The sequence below is a fragment of the Meleagris gallopavo genome, chromosome 8 (genome assembly GCF_905368555.1).
Source record: "Meleagris gallopavo chromosome 8, MGAL_WU_HG_1.1, whole genome shotgun sequence".
NCBI lineage: Eukaryota > Metazoa > Chordata > Aves > Galliformes > Phasianidae > Meleagris > Meleagris gallopavo.
The window spans coordinates 28603982-28617744 of record NC_139411.1 but is presented as its reverse complement, the minus strand read 5'-3'; the positions used below and the strand labels follow the sequence as shown (position 1 = coordinate 28617744).

Here is a 13763-nt window from a genome sequence, read left to right as displayed (position 1 = left end):
CAGCATGTGTTAACCGTATGATGGAGCGCCAGGAAAGGTCTCTCCAGTGTGGGAAGGGGAAGGGCCAGCAATTCCTATTTGGGAACTATTTGGCTTCTCCGGGGCTCTGGCTCTGTAGGGTAAGTGAGAAGCCGTGTGTGAGCAGCAGCTGAGTTTTGGGAAAAGCTGGGGCAGCAGATAGCAACAGCAGGCAACAGTTCTGTAATACAGAAAGGCTGCAAAGTCCCCATCCTTGGAGGTTCTCAGGTGTCAGATGCAAAGCCATGAGCAACCCAGTCTGAATTCAGCGCTGACCCTGCTTTGAGCAGGAGCTCAGTGTAGAGACCTTCAGAGATCCGTCTCAAACCAAATGGTTCCGTGACTGTGTGACTGAAGATGGACTGGGAATAGCTATTTTGTTCTCTCAAATTGTTGAAAACATTTTTTGCTTCTGACAGTGCTGGGCACAGAATCTCTTCCATCAGCGGGGGAGCAGCATTCAGTGGAGCCTATATCCCTGCGGTGCTGGGGCTCCCCATGTTCACTGGGCCACTGCAGCCCCGCAGATGAACCTTTGATTATCCTTTGCAGTTGATCTTGTTCAGTACTTCTGAAGGGTTAGGGACCACCAGACTGCTGGCAGTGTGCCTGTTTTCCTTCTTCTTGCCCAGTGATGCTCCTGATGACAGAGGGGAAAGATTTCCATGTATTTCCATAGGTGGGTAAGGACTTGTAAGCCTATCTGATGCTCAGTGGAATCTCTGTGTTGGCTCAATCACGATCCCTATGAAAATCAGTAATTTTTAATTTAGTAATATTGAGTCTATCATAACCAGGCATCACAGTCTTGTTAGAAATTAAATACCTGTGGTTTGTTTGTTTATTATTATTTCTTTTTCTTTTTTTTTCTTGTGTGTGTGTGTGATTCAAATAATAAATTAACTGGCTCCAAATGTTGCAGCAGGTGAAATGACAAGCTATGGGCATACGCCTAAGTAAAGCATACAGCTAAGCATATGCTTAATTACTTTTCTGGACTAAATAAGGATACTTGACTAAACTGAAACAGAAAACTGTTCCGTAGCTGAAATACATAAACAGACCTGTACAAGAGAAGCCTGTATTGTGTGAATGAGAAATATTCCCATGGATGGCTAAGTTTTAAATTAACTCTGATTTTTATGGGACTCTTTGAACCAGAAACCACTGCAGAACTTTTAATACTAAGCTGGCAGTAATTTAGCCGATGCTGTATTGTCAGGCATATTTATCCTGCCTTTGTATTTGTAACTGGTTTATATTTACTTGTCACATTAAAATAACCAAGAATTCACTTTTGTGTGTTTGAGCCATTCTGATGAGGTATGTGCAGATAAGAGCCTTGCTATCTGTCTGCAGTAATAAAGATGAAAAATCTGCTGACATCCCAAACAAGTTGTAAACCAGGGCATTTAACAATGCTCATTTTAATGCTTAAAATCTCTATGTTGTCATTGTAAATTAGGAACCTCAGGTTAAATCTTGAATGCATTGAAGTCATCTGCTGCAAAGGATCCAGAGGACGTAACCGGCTTAATAGCTACAAAATCCTTCTGAATAACCCTCCTTACACTTCTGTCTATAAGGTTAACCAGAAAGGAAATTATGCAGAGTAAATTTTCTCTGTTTAAAACCCATAAGCCCTGCAAATTATATTTACATTTAATTAAAAAGTAGACACATTAGCCATTTTTTCTGGCTTTTTTTTTTTCTTTTCTTTTTTACCTGATTCAACACCAGTTCAGAATTTCTCTACAAGGTATTTAATGATAATCTTTTTATAAATGTTAAGATATTTAGACAAGGTTGCCTTTAACCCCAAGTCTTGATTTGTAAGCTTAATAAGTTTCCAGACATATTATTAACAAATATGGACAAAAAAAAAAAAAAAAAGGAAGAAAAAGAAAAAAGGAGCAAGTATAAAGATTCAAGGTGTGTTAACAGTACTCAGGAGTCATTCATTCAGGGAGAGGTGCACTCTCTCTACAGCCCTCGAAATGTCTCGTCTGCTTCAGAATTAAATCATTGCCTTATCTCAGCTGTATATCCATACTATATCACAGAATATATGCTCTGTCAACATCCTAAAAGTTATGGCCAGAAGGATTAGTGATTTTGGTATTTGGATTTCGAAGAGAGGGCCTAATTTGGATTGTGATTTCTTTGTTCATTCCATGCCTTCTGCTAAGAAGTGTTCTTAGTTGTGGGAAAAATAAGCGGAGACTGCTGAACACTAAATTCCCAAAGCCAGCACGAATTCCAAGCACTGGTCAGCTACCCAGAAAATTCTGCACTGACCCATGGCCTCCAAGAGAGCTGGATATGTGAAACAAAGCCTGAGGAGCTTTTGGACCTTGTTTGGTGGTGAAAGCAGACCACCAGGAAAACACTGTCCCCAAGCCCTGCATTGTTAAATTATCACCATCTGAAACTAATCAAGCATTTTGGGGATCAAGGTAATAAAGTGTGGAGGCCACAAATGTATTGCTCATAGCAAACAAGTTCAAATGAGAAGGATGAGCTAATCAGTCCAGGGGGAGGTAAATGAGAGAATTCTGATGATTATAGCTATTTGGAAATCCATGGAGGGAGGATCCCCGTGGCTAAGAAACATTTCCACACCTAGAATTTGTGGAGGACGAGGTTTTGGTGGTGACGAGTTCTTTGATGTCTTTTCCTTTCTCCGCCTATATCCAAGCTTCACTTCAGCCTCAACCAGCATCTTGCTTCCAGGTGAGGTTAATTCCTAGATTCTGTGGGGAGCTATCAGCCAACTTATTAAAAGCCTGTTTAATTAGTAATGATATTGCATTTTCACAAGGAAAGCATGTACACAAACGTCTGAAGTTGTGAATTACAGTAACAGAGGATAATCTTCAGAGAGACAAGAAGGGATATTAATTGCAGCGCCCAGACTTGCCCATGTATTGTGCTTAAAGCCATCCAAGTGATGAGTGTGCATGTGGGATATTTGAATAAAAGCTCTCTTAGGAGAAAATAGAATAAAGCAACAGAAATGAAGAGGGAGAGGAGAAGAGGAAGGACAATTTTCTGACCATGTCACTGTGTTGATTCAGAGATCAATAATCTTCTGCTGGAGACATACTTGCAAAAACAAGCCACGAGGTTTCCCTGCACAATGCCATAGCACAAACTTGCACCAGCATTATCTTACAGGTCTGTGCTGCTCATCCAGGAGCCTACATGATACCACACACAGTCAACATTATGTAGCTCCCAAATGAAGGTCATTTACCCTAATGTCAAGTGGAATTTCTTTTATTCCTTGACAAAAAGTGTCGAACTCAGAATAAAGAGACAAGAGAAACAAAATGAAACTGAACAGTCTGCATATGAAAAACATATCTGAATGCTTTGAACATTTTCAGGCTGAAGCTGATGTTCCTCTGTGGCAAAAGGAGCTGAAGGGTACCATGGGATCACTGAATCTTTCTCTGCATAAACCACAAAGTCAGAAAGTCAGAAATGTATGGAGAAGATCTGACTTAGCAGGGTGAGGGTGGCTCCAGTTGTTAGTAAATTAAGCACAACACCTACACTTCACCTACTGTTTAATTAGGAAAATCAACATATTATTATAACAAAATAAATTTTTAACAATAAAATATCTGGATGAGTATTTCCCAGGTTTCTGTCATTTTCCCAGTGTTGCAAATGCTGCATTATTGCTTTCCAGAAATTCTTACTGCTTTGTTTCCAAAATGTCCTGAAAAGATTCATACTTTTTCCTCTCTTTCCATTTACAGTGTGAAGGCCCATCTGTGCTTTCTGCTACAAGCTACAAAACCAGAAGTTTCCCTGTCCTGGAAAAGGTGATTTTATCCAAGATCTTCAAAAGGGAGTGAGCCACGTGATGTAGGGATGCAGTCCAACCGACTCACGAGGAGCTCAGCAGAGAGAGATGAGGCACGTGGTAGGTAGTGTGTCAGTCTTGTGGTGACGGAGAGCTTCCCATGGGATCGCACCAGTGCTGATGCTATTGGTGAGTGAATGCAGTTGGATGAGTCACAACTCATAAGGGAGATCCAGATCCTTGCAGTTACCCATCTCCCTCGGTCCTAAAGCCTCGGAGCAGTGTAGGCGTATCACGTCCATCGATTGCAGAGGAGCTGAACAGCATAATGTGTCTCCCTATGGATTTCTGAGCAGATGTCTTGAACTCCAACCTCTGAAAAACAAAATGGGCGACTTTGAGATAACCCAGAAGAGAGGAAAAAGGGACAATATGAGGTTATCAAGAGCAAATAACCACACAGAGCACTAGACTTGCCCAGGTATACGGCTCACTGAAGCCAAAGAAAAGATCCTTCACGGTTTCAGCAGATCAGACCCAGACTTTTTGGCTGAGCGGGCTGGAGCTCTGCCTGCCTCCTGCCTCCTCCCAGGGTGAGTGAAAAGCAGCCCAGAGACAATAAGGCAAACCCGCCCTTTGATTTAAGCAAGGTTTGGCCAGGGCCCAGTGCAAGCCTCTGATGAGATCCATAGCTGTAAGTGACTTAGCCTGTGTCAGGGTGCAAATGACATCTCCGCCTGCCACGTGCACACCCTGCAACAGTAAAAATGTCATTAGATACTCCACATCTGAGGCAGAACACTTTTGCCAAACCCTGGCCCCATAGAATTTGGCATGACTTACAGAGATTAACCTATTAGTATTTATTATCGTTACTATTTAATATCGTTCTCCAAATTGTCAACAGGGGAGCAGAGAATGCGGGTAACCTGCAGGCCAATGAAATTTCAGGAGGAGAAAACTTCTGAGCTTCTAGAGCTGTTTCTCTCCCCTTGCTTTCCATGGAGTATGCCTGGCTGGCTGAGCCATGTGTGGAGCTAGGGTGACAGCCTGTGGCAAAACAGAAGAATTTCAATGTATTAATCCTTTTGATTTCCACTTTCTTTTGATCTTTTCTCCACTTCCTGCTTGTCAGGCCAGACAAAGGTAGTGAAGTTTGGGTCTCTACCATCAACTCGGCTTTGAAGGATGGACAGTTGGCAGCCTTTCTCCCTCTTCTTTCTCCCCTCTTGTTTCTATCTCTTTATCTATTAGGTGCTGCATTTAACAACAGTTGTTTGACAAGAAGTTCTGTGACATGGGTGATATAAGAGCCATGTCGTGGTAGGATCTTCTGGTTGGCAGGGCAAAAATCAGCTCTCTCAAGAGCAAGGCAGCAGCCTCTATAACAGATATTTCTAATAACACATGAAGCATGGTTTAATCCCCTCAAACGTTTATTCTGGGTCAGAGTTTTTTTCTTCTGCTGCTTCTTCCCTTCTTCCTCTTGAGCAGTAGAGGGCTTTATTATTCCTATTTTTTAAATCTATATTCTTTCTATACTCTACCCAAATTAATCAAATAAATTTTCTTTAAAGCGACACTAAATGAGTTACAGATGGTTTTGCCCTTTTACAGGTTGCAGAAATCACCCATTACAGTTCTTTTAATTTATCAGTGAGGGAAAATAAGATGGCCTCTTGCTCCCTTGGCAGTAATAATCAGAAACAGCCTATTTGGAGTTTAATTTACCCCAAATACATATTGATATTCACAATGAGGAATATGTGACCTCTCCGGGAGTCACCAATGGATGGAAGGTGGATAGCTTTTATAAAACCACCTTTAATAAAAAAGAGTGTTATATTGAGTATGTTTGGTGGTGTATTTAAGCATATGGTTTCCATATCAGGAACTAAGATGGCAAACACATGCTTTACCTTCTGAGTAACCTTTCTAGTACAGAAAGTACTCAGTCTTCGCAAAAAAAGAAAGTTACGAGGAATTTTTTTTTTTTTTTCTTTTTTTCTATTTTACAGTGGTGATTATATGGAAAAGCTGAAGAAATTTCACAAGGAATGCAAAATTTGTGCCTCTGCTTTTTTTTTTTTTTTTTCCCATATAAAGAGAGGGCGAGATTGAAATCTGCCCATGGGCTCCACCATGTCCTCTTGGTGGGAGCCAAAGGGAGACTGATCCTCACCACCTCAGGGCCAATTCTCACAATTGGATCCTCTCCTGCAGCTCCTGGCACTGTAACTACTGCCCAGAAGACAGGAACAAGAACAGGAACATGTGATAGGGCTGGCTCTGGAGAAGGGCTGCCTTGTTCTGCCAGTGATAAATCTAGTGGTCCCCTTGCTTTTTCATCACTTGCCTAATCCCGTGCCCTTCTTTTCATGTGCTGTAATTGCTCCCAGCTGCTCCCACAGCCCAACTGTGTGGAGACTGTGAACAAGGCCCCGCAGAACAATGGCAATGGCTGCTCCATGTTGCCTCCTGCAGTCCACATCTGCCCTGCTGTCTCCCATTTGGGGAGCGGGCTTTTCCCCCTGAGCTTGCTCCGTGCTGAGGAGGGTCCTGGGGGGCACAGTGCCCCTGAAACAATAGCAAATGTTATGAGAAAAAAGCAAAGCAATAACAACTTTGCCATCGCCAGGGAGAGAGAAGCCCTCAGGTGTTGATCCTCTTAGGCCCTGAGGTGACCAGAGCCTTCACCTTCTAACATGATTTCTTCCTCCCTTCCCCAACCGTTTTTTCCACCTGAGAAAGGCTGCTTTCTTTCCCCAGTTAAATGTATCTTTCTGGGTTGAATAAGACATATCTCATTAGAGGGGGAGAGGGGTTTAATGTGAACTTCAAGCTGCTATCTCCATGCTACAGCAAGGAGATTCCTAATCAGCACACTATATATTTTCTGTAATTGTTCTTTGAATTCCTTGTCTTTTCTGGCTAATTTCAGTGAAAGAAAACTGTGGTGAAATGTTCCAGTGTGTTTTCATAGGAACAGAAAAAAAAAAACCCTTTTGTTTATAAATGCAGGGTTATTTAAATGGTCCAGAGAATCAGCAGTTTTTACAGGTACACTGCTGAAATGTAGTACTATTTTTCTTTCTGAAGTGAGGCTGCAGCCAGGGAGCAGCTCTGGGAGGAAGCACAGGAAAGCGGTCCCATCTCACAATGTGACAGCTAGACCAAGTTATTTCAGATTAAAACACCTGGTTTCACAGTACCTTGACTGCTCAATCTATTTTTAAAACTCAAGATTATTTAAGTCAGGCTTCTACTTTTAAGCCCCTGATTTCTACAGGTGACACCGCCACAGCTGTTAAAGAGGTGGGATTTGTCACCCTGCCCCACACTCCGTGTGTGAAGTTTGTATTAATGTTTTATCCAGGTACAAAGGCATCTGAAGGATTTTAAGAGCAATTCTTCCACAGGAATGGCTTGAACGCACCTCTAGAAAGCAGGATGTGCTTGTTACTAGCAGCTGAGGACGGCTTGCTGAAAGGCTGTCAACATTTTCTTATGAGAGAGCATTACATACACTTAGTGAGTACATGTGCATATGTATGTATATATTTCTAATATGTACACAATGTTGTTTTTTGGTATTTATTTGAGGGAAGCTAGATGGTAGTGGGCAGTTCTTGCTGTGTCAGTTCTTATTTGCTCTCACATTCTGCTGTTTATGTGAATGCTCACACTGCCTGGGGGAAGAGCATGTCCTCTGAGGACAAGAAACCTCCTGAGGAAACGGAGAGGAAACAGGACAAGGACACACAGGTCCAGAGGAGGGCCACAGAAATGACCCAAGGGATGGAACACCTCCCTACAAGGACAAGCTGAGAGAACTGGGGCTGTTCAGTCTGGAGAAGAGAAGGCTCTGAGGAGACCTAAGAGTGGCCCTGTCAGTATGTAATGGGGGGCTACAAGAAAGAAGGGGACAGACTCTTTAGCAGGCTCTGTTGCGATAGAAAAGGGAAATGGTTTCAAACTAAAAAAGAGGAGGTTTAGATTGGATATATATATATATTTTTTACAATAAGGGCAGTGAAGCACTGGCACAGGTTTTCCAGACAGGTGGTGGACATCCCATCCCCGGAGACATTCATTGTCAGTCTGGACGAGGCTCTGAGCACCTGATTGAGCTGTAGGTGTCCATTGCAAGAGAGTTGGACCAGATGGCCTTAAAGCCACCTTCCAGCTCAAGCCATTCTATGATTCTATGATTGTTCTCACTATTTCAGGAACTCTGCCTATAAGATGCCTGTGTGCCATCTCACCTTATTCTTGCAATCTTGTATTCTTGTGATCTTGTATTTTTTACTCAAAACACCTCTCTGCAAGTTTTCATTATTTGTTCTTGAGGTAGTACTAAAAATATCTCCTTTTTTTTTTTTTTTCCCTCTTCCTGAGCACTTTTTTAAAGAGAGCAGTTTTATTTCTTGCCCTGAACCTAATCTCACTGGAGGAGCAGAAAGCAACATGCTCACCTGTGTGTCCTACCCCTACTCTCCACTGTCTAATTTTGTCTCTGGTGCAGTTTCTCTTCTGCTGGATGACACATGAAGGCTATGTGTGTTCCAGAAGACCATCTGAACACAGAAGCACTTTTTTGGCTAAAGTGGGACGTGTCTCTGCACATCACACATTCCCTGTTAGGAATCAGGTCAATGTGCACCAAACTGCAGAAACTCCTAAAGTTGCAGATCGTGCCCTTTGCTACAAGGCTGCCATCTCCTTTCCCCTTCAAAACAGCTGAAGCATATGAAATAGCAGCTGTTGAATTTATTTTCCCTTTACACAGCCTCTTTCCAGTGGAAACTGGATTGATTAGTACCCATTTGATGGGTTTTGCTGCATTATGACACTAACATGTGGCAACATTTCAAACCAGGGCGGAGTTTCTTTAAAACAATCTTTGGTGACCAAAAAAAAAAAAAAAAAAGAAAGAAAAGGAAAAAAAAAAGAAGAAAAAAGAAGTTTTAGCTAAGCAAAATGCATTTTAATATGCATTTCCCACAGCCCTGATGTGAGACGCATCTTCTAAGTGCAGTACATCAGCTCAGGTCAGCAGTTAGACTCAATGATCCTTATGGGTCTCTTCCAACTTGGCATATTCTATGACCCTATGATTCTGTTGCTGAGCTCACAGACCATGTGCAGCAGCCATCTGCAGCCTGACCTTCTCCTCCTGCCCCATTATGACGTCCACCTGACCTGGAGCAACCCCCCCCAGCCCTACACCTCACAGCCCCATCACACTGCATCCCAGTGCACTGCGGTGGAAGGCAAGGGAGGGGCTTCAAAGGCGCTGGTCGCACAATGGAGTTGGAGTAACTAGCTGCTGACAGATTTATAGGCTTCAGTCCAATTAAAGTGCTGTTTATTGCTTTTAGAAGGGGCCTGTTTGTTTCTAATTTTAGAAGTAGGTTAGGGAAGTGACTAGAATTGTGAGTACGGGACCTGAGATTTTTCACTAGGGCCGCTGCTGCTATTAATCAATAGGTGTTGTTGATAATTATTTAGCCTGAGATCTCAACCCACCATGGCAGAGCAGAAATTCAGGGCAGCACCCAAACAGCAGTGAAAGGGCTTTGCTTTGTCCTCTGCCCTGCTACATCTGTTGATTTTGGTGTGTGTTTGACCAGCCGCTTTCTAAAGAGCTCCCTTTGTCCCCCATGCATCTCTTCTGCTCTCTCAAGTTCATTCATTTTACGTGCTCCTTTTAAAGAGAATAAAAAGCATGCTGGTGTGGATGATCGGCCCTATCTCTGGCCAGCAGTGATAGGAACCTTGGGCCAGTTGCCAGAAGGAAGTGGAGAAATAACAAATTTTGCCTGAGAGATGAAATCAGAGCTGGAATCAGGATTCCTGTGTCGTGCCCATAAGTTAGTGCAGTTTTGCTGTGCAGTGGTGGGAAGCCCCTTTGATGTCAGTTTCCCACTGTCTAGAAAAGCTGCAATATAAAGTTACTGTAAAACTTGGTTATTTGTTTGTGCGGTACTTTGAGAGCCGCTGGTGAAAGGCGCTGGATAACTGCATGGTTCCCTGTGGTTTGTAAAACATGCATTGATCACCATTTACCAGAAGGCAATGACAGTGGGTATTTAACAGACAGAGGCTCGACCCAGGCACAACACACTCACATTTCCAGGTCCTGGGGAAGTTTATGTCCTGAATGTGCGTCCAAACCCAGCATCCGTGCAGAAGGCAGAAGGAAAACCACATCCCAGCATGCCAGCCTTGGGATCAGGAGGTCCCATCCCCTGCCACTGGAGTTTGACCTGAAACTGGGGCATCCCACAAGAGCTCATCTTGGATGGAGACCGCCAGAGCCCAGTGAGCCTAACCTTTCCTTCCCCTGCTCTGAGCCATCTGCAGTAATCCTTTAGCTGTGGACTGAAGACATAAGAAATAAACTACAGTAAAAAGATAAAAGGGAGCATAAATCAATTTCTGCGGTAGCTGAGGCTTGAAGTATGCCTAAATATCACTTAGATTGCACACTGTTTGGGCAGGGTTCCATCCTTTTATTACTTATCCACGTACAGGAGATTTCACTGACAATCTATTAAAAATATATATCTCTATTTTGGCTGAATCTAGATTTTTTTTAGCAGAAAACAAGAATATTTGATCTAAAACAGTTTTTTTCCCCCCAAAACTGATTTTTTTTCTTTTCAAAAACAAGTAGAGGAAAGTAGGTTGTTTGATTTTAAGTTTCATAACAGCAATACTTTTCTCCTTCAAGGCAGTCTTTTGTCTATAGCTAATTTTTTTTTGTCTATGTCTAACATACAGCATCTTCTTAGAAACCTAAGTGCTGTAAGCAGGATTCTTACAGAAAAATAGAAGTGTGTTAGGAGGGGAGACTATAATTTCACTTTTTTCTTTTATCCTAACAGACAGCCTCAGTGGGCTAATAGCCAAGAAGGTAGAAATATTAAAGCCCCCTGTACAGATCACAGCAGATGGAAAAGATCTGAGTTGGGCAAAATGCTCCTTGCTGAAAGTTGCTCTGTTACGTGAAACCATTTCAGGAGAGGAGAGCACCAGGAAAGGAGCATCATGCCTTTCAGACACATCTTTGTGATACTTCAAAGGAATTATTTGCAGTGTCAGTGATGTATATTGCTTCTAGCACTCTGAAAACCTTCCTTCCCAAATGAGGGTTGGTCCTGTGGGTCACTCTTAGGAGAGTATCTAAAATCAGGCCATTCTGCTGGGCTCGGAGCAGCAGACAGTACTGTAGTTGGAAGAAGGTTGAGAATACGTGGGAATGGAAGCCCCAAGGGGCTTTGGCAGTATCCCAAGTGGGATATTGCTGCCCTGTAATTCCCAAGTAGTTTGGAAAGATCTAATATGGAGCTGCAGAGCACCATCTGGGTTTTTGGTAGGGACAAGGTTTCTAGGAACCTCTCACTAGCTGTCATTTAAATAGACAGTAGGCAGGAGGAGAGTCACACAGGGGTTTTACAGGTTTAGGTATCGTTCAGCATTATCAAGGCAACTGTATTACTTCATGGAATGATTGGTCTTGTATACATCAGATGAATATTAATATTCATAAACTTCTTCCTAGTAACTCTTATTATAGAATATGATGAAAATAATAAATATGTTGAAGGAGCTTCCAGGACGTCATTTGGGCTCCACCACTGACTCATTTTGCAACCTTGAGTGAGTCTCTTAATGCCAGGTACCTCCTGTTTCCTCTCTGATGAGTTAACAAATGCAAAAAGACTAAGAAAAAGGAGAAAGCAGTTACATTTGTAGATAATTGGAGCTTATTTTCAGGCCAGTTGATGCCAATAGCCCACAGCCAATAGGTCATGTATAGAATCATAGAATTGTTTAGGTTGGAAAAGACCTCTAAGATCATCTAGTCCAATTGTCCTTCTACCACCAGTACTGCCCACCCTACCATGTCCCTTAGTACCACATCTACACATCATCTCCAGGGGCAGAGACTCCACCACCTCCCTGGGCAGCCTTTTCTCTAGTGTTCAATCACTCCTTTGGAGAAGATTTTCCTAATATCCAACCTGAAGGGAGAATTTGATAGAATCCTCTCTTCTGAGAGCATCAGAAATGTAAAAAAAAAACAAAACAAAACACACACCTAAGTTATGCTCAAAGTCTAATTATATGGTGGGCTATATTTTACAGACACATCCTTGACATGGGCTGAGGTCCCAAAATTGAATACCAGAGGCTGCTGACACACTGAGCCATTGGAGTAATCATATTTTAAGTAAAATACAGACTTTTGTCAGTGCTTATAAATAGTGGGACTAGGAATACAAGAGTTCCAGCTCATAGAAAGCAACTTGATACATGGCTCATACCTCGAGCTTTGTTGAGCATAATCTCAATATGGCACAAGTCTGCTGATAAGTAATTGCGTGTATAGTTGTGAGTGCCTGTAAAGCTGTAGGAGAATTGCTAAGTCACAGCCTGAACCAATGATTGAGCACCTGGTTGGTGAAGGGACACAGCCAGCCCCACGAGCACAGGTGAAAACATGTTCCACCCCTCTCTGAGCCCCATTTAAGGACTGGCTGCCATAGGCGAAGGTTCTTTACCAGGAGATTCCTTCCTTTGGAATGTTTAGTTGGCCCTGATCTTTGGTGTGGGTAAGTAAGTCTTTCTTTCTTTAATTGGATTTTGACCATCACACTTTTTTGGGGTAACAGGGTTGGTTATTTATTATTATTAAAAAAAAATAATAATCTCTCTCTTTAATAGAAAGAACTCAGTGGAAAGATAAGAAATGTTTTCCTGGGAACCAGAGGCTGACCTGGGCAGGCACAGAGCAGTAGGATCAGCTGCTCCAAGCCTGCCCCATGGGCTGGTGGGCAGGGGCAGGCACTGGGATGCAGCTCCTTTTGCCTGGTGTAATAATGCTGAACCAAATTAGAAACAGGGTGAATTTTCTGAGTGGATTTGAAATTGGAGTATTTTCTCCATGTGGAAAAAAAGGCTGTTTTTTGCGGGCGGGACCAAGGTTCTGGCAAAAGGGGAAGTATGCTGTCTGTAGTCAGGTTCAGCAGAGATTAATGAAACCCAATTAAAAAGGCTCACAAAAACAAAGTGATTCCATGCCTTTCCTTCCTACCCAGCTGCTATCCACCTTCTCTGGCACATTCAGTCTCTCCCTTTCTTACATATGAAAGAAATACAGCTCTGTGCATCAGCCTGTTGAATATTTTGGGTACTGCCACAAGAAATGAAAGCCATAAATATATATATCTCTGTTTGTGTATTAAATGCCAGGAAGATTAGTAAAGATTTCAGAAAAACAAGTTGACATTTGGCCTATAAAATAGTGTAAATAGTTTTTCCTTTGTGCTTTGACTTGGCAAAATATTGCATGAAAAGCTCAGAGAAGAAATATTTCATTTTTCCTGAAGGGAGGCAGGAAACTATTAACAAACAGTGCAGGAGCACAATGTCCTGATACGTTCTTTAAAAATTATCTCATAAAGGCACAAAAACGTGAGATCTGTACATTAATACTAAATTTCTAGAATGACAAATGTTCTGGAAGGAACCACCCTCTCTTAAGCAGGATACAGACTAGATGACCTTTAAGTGCCCCTACCAACTCAAACAATTCTTTGCTTCTATAGTATCCATGTCATGTGGTTTTTAGTGGGCAATATTGGTGGTGGGTGGATGGTTGGACGAGATGACTTTGGAGGTCTTTTCCAACCTCAATGATTCTTGGCAAACTATGATATCATATTGTCAGCTCTCACCATTTCTTCGTGCTACATGTAAGGCTTTTCTCAACACTCCAGCTACTGGAAGCGTGCAATAAGTCATCTCAGATTTTGGTTTTTAAAGTAAAATTTTAAAAGTAAAAGTATCTTGAAAATATGGTAGAGATGGTAATCGCTTGCCAGCAAGCTATCAGCTTCCAACTAGATCATGGAGACTAGCT

The 13763-nt window shown here is 42.2% G+C and overlaps 1 protein-coding gene across 22 annotated transcripts in view; it reads left to right on the top strand.

Moving 5' to 3' along the window:
- LOC104912029 (uncharacterized) overlaps positions 1-13763 on the top strand; it is a 72044-nt gene that overhangs the window by 24254 nt on the left and 34027 nt on the right. For 13 of the 22 annotated variants that reach the window (XR_014884827.1, XR_014884826.1, XR_014884823.1 and 10 more), the window contains 2 exons: positions 3786-4425; positions 7209-7363. The gene's annotated coding sequence lies outside the window, so the exon portion shown is untranslated. The remainder of the gene's footprint in view (positions 1-3785; positions 4426-7208; positions 7364-13763) is intronic. The other 9 variants (XR_014884825.1, XR_014884822.1, XR_014884818.1 and 6 more) reach the window with 6 other exon arrangements.